At 40.9% G+C, this 5,941-nt stretch overlaps 1 pseudogene; it reads right to left on the bottom strand.

Annotated features, from left to right (window-relative positions):
- Positions 1-767: 767 nt before the first annotated feature.
- On the bottom strand, positions 768-1,132 carry LOC101592700 (annotated as a pseudogene).
- Between the last annotated feature and the right edge of the window lie 4,809 nt (positions 1,133-5,941).

The raw sequence follows: 5,941 nt of genomic DNA, 5'->3' as shown, positions 1-5,941 counted from the left end.
GATGGTAAATATTTTCTCACTCATATTGCACCCATGCCCTTGCCCCATCCCTATTTTATTTTTTTCAGAGCACTTACCACCAATTGGAAATGTAAGGTAAGATTTCTTACATGTATGTTGTTTCTTCATCCACCGAGGGCAGAGGTTTTTTTTCACAGAAGATAAAATTGAGCCTAGCAAATAGGATTCAAATATTGATTGAATGAATGACACATTTTCCAAAATTCTTTGAAGTTCTTCCCATTTCTCTAGGCCCAACCTTTCTCCTGGAAGCTTTCACTAGCTAGGCCAGCTCCTATCCATGTGTGCTTCCTTGAACACCTACAGCCAGCCAGGTAGAGTTAACTTTTAGTTAAATGAAGACTGGGAATTACAAAGGATTGGAAAAAAGGGTAGCCGGGGGTAATGCAAATATATGATGAAATAAAATTCATAAAAATTCTTGTGCAAAATGAATAGAACATGTATAGTACATGCAATGTCTTAGGACATATCTTCTCTCTATAGATTCTTTTCCAAAGATAAAAGAGGTACAACTACTTTGAGAGAGGCAGAATGTCACAAAAATTGTTCAACCAAAAAATGGCAAAATTCTTTCATGTTTTCAAATAACATGGGCAAGCCCATAAGGTAGGTGTTTATTATGAAACCAAGCATCTTTTTAGTGTCCTACATTTTCCAGGGGGTATTTTAAGATTTTTTTTTCACTGATGACTATTTATTATGTTTGCAGCATAGAGACCAAATAGTAATTAGACTAGGATTATGTCTATATAGAAGTGGGCAAAGATAGATGTCATTCTGTAGGGAACATGTGCATTTAATCATGAGTTAGTTGTTTGATCTTCTGCTTATGTCGTTCAGTTTCTTTCTCCATACATTCAGTTGCCTTTTTATGATGATAGATTTCATCTTCATGATGTTTCTTCAAGGCTTCTAGATGTTCTTTAGTCTTCTGTCAGAAGAACCGCTCCTCTTCAGCCTGCTCTCTCTTCGAGAAGACCCCACCGGTGTCTCGGATCGAGCAGGAAGAACTCTCACGATCCTTGTCCAAGCTGAAGCCTCGGGTTTGCATGGCCTTCATTCCCCAAACTCCAAGCCGTGCCCGAGATGCCAACGCTGTACCTGCCATTGTTCCTAACGCAGTAGTCTATTTTAAGATATTGATCATGTTTTTATTTTTGCTTTCTGCTCCACCTCATAAATCAACCATCATCACACTGGGAAACCTCACAAAGCTGTTACTTCTCAGTTTTTGCACAGAAGGTGTCCATCCTTTGCTGTTTTCTTCAATGTATCCTTGGAAAAATTCATAGCATTGTATGTATGTGATTACTTAGTCAAACGATGCTTTAAGGTTGTCTTCTGTCTTGAGAGCAGTGAACGGTTTGCTTAGTGCAACTCAAACCAAATAGACAGTAACCTAAGTCTCCTATGACATGCCCGAGCCACCACTGAATTTTCCTTTCCCATGACCCTTTCCTTTTTTTTTTTTTTAAAAAAAAATTCTGTTAAATACATGGGACAAGGATCAAGGTTGCTGAATATCTCATCCCTTCTCATTTTTTCAATTGTTCAAATATTTTAAACTTTTTTTTTGTATGTTAAGAAGCTGACATTTTTATCACTGTGGTTGTTTTGATCACCCATAGATGTTGAGATGTTCAATAACAAGGTGTAGCTTAGATTTCTGTAGTTGCAGAATGTCAGGCTGAGGCCCATTGTGTGTTGTATCTGACCTATGAGAGGATTTATGCTTCCTGTGTAATGTTGATGAATAGAGGCATTTTCATAGGCAGGAACTGTGGCAGTTTTATGACTTTTTCATAAGTGCAATATTGCTTATAAAATGTGTTTAAGCTGAAAATCATATCAATCCACATTAGATGATTTTTAATTATAATAATAGTACGCATTTTTATTTGCTTCTTGAATTTTTTTCTTTTTCATAAGTATCATGTTTCAATCAGACGGTAATTTTCTCCTCTTTTATTTGTGCCGTGACATCTAGCACAATTCCATTTGTCAGGATTCTTTTGCAAGTGGTTGCAAATAAAGACATTTAATTCTGGGCCAGTGAGATAGCTCAGCGGACTAAACACCTGCTTTGGTAAGCACAGGGAGACCAGGGTTTGATTCCTTGTCCCGCATGCCATGCTGGCCCCACATCTTGGGGCTTACTGAGCTGGCAACAGAGTCCAGGCATGGTGGTGCATACCAGTAATCCCAGCACTGGGGAGGCTGAAAACAGGAGGATCACCGTGAGTCTGATCTGCGTGGTGATCAGGTTGCGTGGTACCACATATGGTACCAAATACACAAATGGAAAAAAAAATGTAGTTTTAAAAGACATTCAATTCTAACTGGCTTAGTAGAAAATCACCTGGACATATTACGTGACAAAGGAAGAGTTAATAAGGTGATACATAGAAGAAGGAAGTGATCAGCTGGTCCTTGGCAGCACCTGGAAGAATATTATGAGCCAAAGTTTAGTGGGGCAGAATAATTTCCCCCAAATATGCATGTTATTTTCCAAGGAAGAGACCAGTTGAAAAAGAAAGCACAATTCCTAAAGACTGGTTCTAGAAAGACACACACACACACACACACACACACACACACACACACACACACACGACAGATGGCATTTGAGCAGATGGCCAAGTCCAGTGGCCAACCACTGAGCATAGTTCGTGGCAAGCCTGTTTTCCCTATTACCCTGCCCATTTGGCTTTCTTGCATAATAACCATGGCACTGCCTGATATATTACGGAGGGGATAGCTGTGGGAGTCAAAGATCAGGTAGGAATGTCTCAATGACATCTGGCAGTTTGTTCTGTTTGTACAATTATGTGACTAAGAACAAAATGAATAAGGGATGTTAAAGTGGCTATTTTCCACTGGCTATTTTCTGGCTATTTTCTATTAACTGGCTATTTTCCATTTTCCAACACCAACCTCTCCTGTCGTCACACACACTCATGTCCACGTGCCCAGGCTCCTGAAACTCCTCCATGCTATAACAGAATGCATAATAAATGTACAGAAGGTATTTGTCAACATTAAGAAATACTAACGCCCTTAAATTGCAAAATGGAATGCAAGGATTTTCTGCAAAAGACGACTGGCCTGACTCCAAGCTTCTGTCAGGATTAGGATCTGATTGGCCCAGCAGAGTGACCATTATGTTCTTGCTTTTCCTGCCTTATGTTCTACAAAATGTCATTCTTGAGTAACATTGACACTGACAGGAAGTAATAAACAATGGAATGAATTGTGCACTCTAAAGGAAAATCAGGTGGCTGGTGGAAAAACAAAGCACAATTCCCAAAGATCAAACTGTCACATAACAAAATGCAACATACTATCTGAAAAAAGACACAAGTAAAAATGAGGAGAGTGTGAGGAGTTACACAAGCAGTTTAAGAAGTATCAAAAAAAAAAAAAAGAAGACGACGAAGAAGGAGCAAATAATTTTTTTTTTGCTCTTGAAGAAGAAACACACTATTATTAAATTACTAGATTGGAAAATCTGATCAGTATGGAAAATAACGTGCAAAGAATGTCCCTTTGTCCCTTTACTCATTCCATATGTGATACACATACATTCCAAAGGCTGGAGTTCAGTTTCAGTTTCAGGGAGCGCTTGGCGCAGCAGTGTTCAGAGACTGGTCACTCGGATAAAGGACAGGTTGTAATTCAGAGCAGAAGGGTCTTGAGAGTGGCACATGCAGTGGACTAGTATAAGGCAGCCAACAGAGAATGAGTTAAAATGTAGTATGTTACTTACCTACGGCTACCTAAAAGATGACCTCCAACTGTAGCAATCGAAAGCAACAAACATTACACTATAGTTTCTGGGTGTTCCAGAACCTCAGGGAATTTGGCCAGGTGGTCTTCCATGAGGCTGCAGTCAAGTGGCAGTCACATGAAAGCTCCACCCCAGCTGATGGCTCTGCTTGGGAGCTCACCCACAGCCCTTCCTTTCTCTCTGGGTGTTGCCTGGAGGGTTCTCCTTGCTTGGGCCTCATTGTTATGGTTTATATCTAGATGTCCACCTAAAGCCTCATGTACTTTTAGGTGTGGCTTTTTCAGAGGTAGCTGAATCTGGGGTTCATAGTTGACTTATTGTTCAAAGTTGGAATTAATGGTGCGGCGATTAGAGGTGGATGATTGCTGGACCAGCCTACTGATTGGATTGGCGCTACCCTAATGCGAGCAGTGTGGTTAAGGTAAGAGGAACAGGAAGAGGCTTGATTCCCCCTTTTGTTCTTGCTGCTTTTGGTGTCTTCCACTGCCATAAATGGTTGCCTCTCTGCCATGTGCAACTCTACTTGGAGCCAGCTGACTATGGATCGAAACCTGTACAAACTATGAGCAAAACAAATCTTTCTCTCTTTAGCTTTGGGTGCAGGGTATTTTGTCCAAGCAACAGGAGAAAAGTAGTTAAGATGCTTATTATACAACATGGTAGAGATGGAAGAGAGGGGAAGAGCATACATTTAAAACAGAAATTACAGCCCTTGTGAAATCATCTCAGAAATGAAGCGTCATTATTCCCATTGAGGAACCCAACCTCACAAGAGGTAGCAATCAAGAGGTGAATGTTACTGAGGGTTTTGTTAAGTCTATTTTGTGTTGTTGTAACAAGACTTCTGAGGTTGGATAATTTGTAAGGAAAAGAGGTTTATTTACCTGGCAGTCCTGGAGGTTCAAGAGCATGACTCTGGGTTCTGGTTGGTTGTGCTGAGGGCCTCATGGTGGTTGGAATCAAAAAAGTGAGAGCATGTGTAAGAGTGATCACACAGGAAGAGAGAAAGCCAGAAATGAGGGAGGCATCAGTCCTGTTCTGTAAGAACCCATGCTCGGAGAAGGGAACTTACTTCTTAAAACCAATTTTAATCCCTCTGAGGACAGCATTCCCAATTACCTCGTTAGCTTTTTACTAAGCACCACTTTTGTTTTTGGCGGAACCGGGGATTGAACTCAGGCCCTTGCCCTTGCCAGGCAAGCGCTTATTCTACTGAGCCATCTCCCCAGCTCCCAAGCATCACTTCTTAAAGTCTCTACGACCTCTTAATACAACTGCATAGGGACCAGGCTTTCGTCACATGAAACACTGGGAGACACAGTCATAAATCATCCAAGCCACAGTAGGGCTTGTTCTGGGGTCCCCTGAACAGAGGTATAAGAGCATTTTTAAGATTGGGCTCCCTGGGGCTGGTGAGATGGCTCAGGGGTCTAAAGCACCTACTTAGAACAAGCTAAGCTAAGCAAAGCACAGGGACCGCGGTTCAATCCCCCAGCACCACATGCCAGCCAGCCCCGCTCCCTGGTGGGCTGAGCTGGTCACACACACACAAAATAAATAAATAAATATTAAAAAAAAAAAAAAGATTGGGCTCCCTAGGAAATATGAAATCAAGTCTGAAATTTTCCTCAGCTTGATAGCACAGACATATTTTTGTTTCCACAAGTAGCCTTTTGCATGATTTCTGCTTTTCAAATATTTAAGACAGTGGTCAGAAAACTATAACTTTTGGGCCAAGTCTGACCCTGCCTTTTTTTTTTTTTTTTTGTATTTTGGGGAAGGGTCTACAGGGTGTTCAGGGGCTCACTTCTAGTTTGGACTTGTAGTGATCCGCCTGTTTTCGGCCTCCCAACAACTGGGATTACAGGTGCGCACCACCACGCCCTGTCTCAATTGCTGTCTCAGCGTCTCAGTGCAGCCTGGGAGTGGGACCAGCATGGTTCCTGCTTGCAGGTACTTTAAACCCCTGAGCTATTTGTCAGGCCTTGCCTATTTTTGTATGGCCCAAGAACTAAGAATGGTTTCTCATGTTTTAATGATTTGAAAAAAATAAAAAGAATGAGATGAAAATTGTATGATTTAAATTTCTTTTTAAAAAATTTTTAATTCATTTTCATGAGAAAAAATAGC

Source organism: Octodon degus, unplaced genomic scaffold (genome assembly GCF_000260255.1).
Source record: "Octodon degus isolate 3935 unplaced genomic scaffold, OctDeg1.0 scaffold00078, whole genome shotgun sequence".
NCBI lineage: Eukaryota > Metazoa > Chordata > Mammalia > Rodentia > Octodontidae > Octodon > Octodon degus.
The sequence above is the reverse complement of the archived record's forward strand: the minus strand, read 5'-3'. Positions and strand labels throughout refer to the sequence as shown.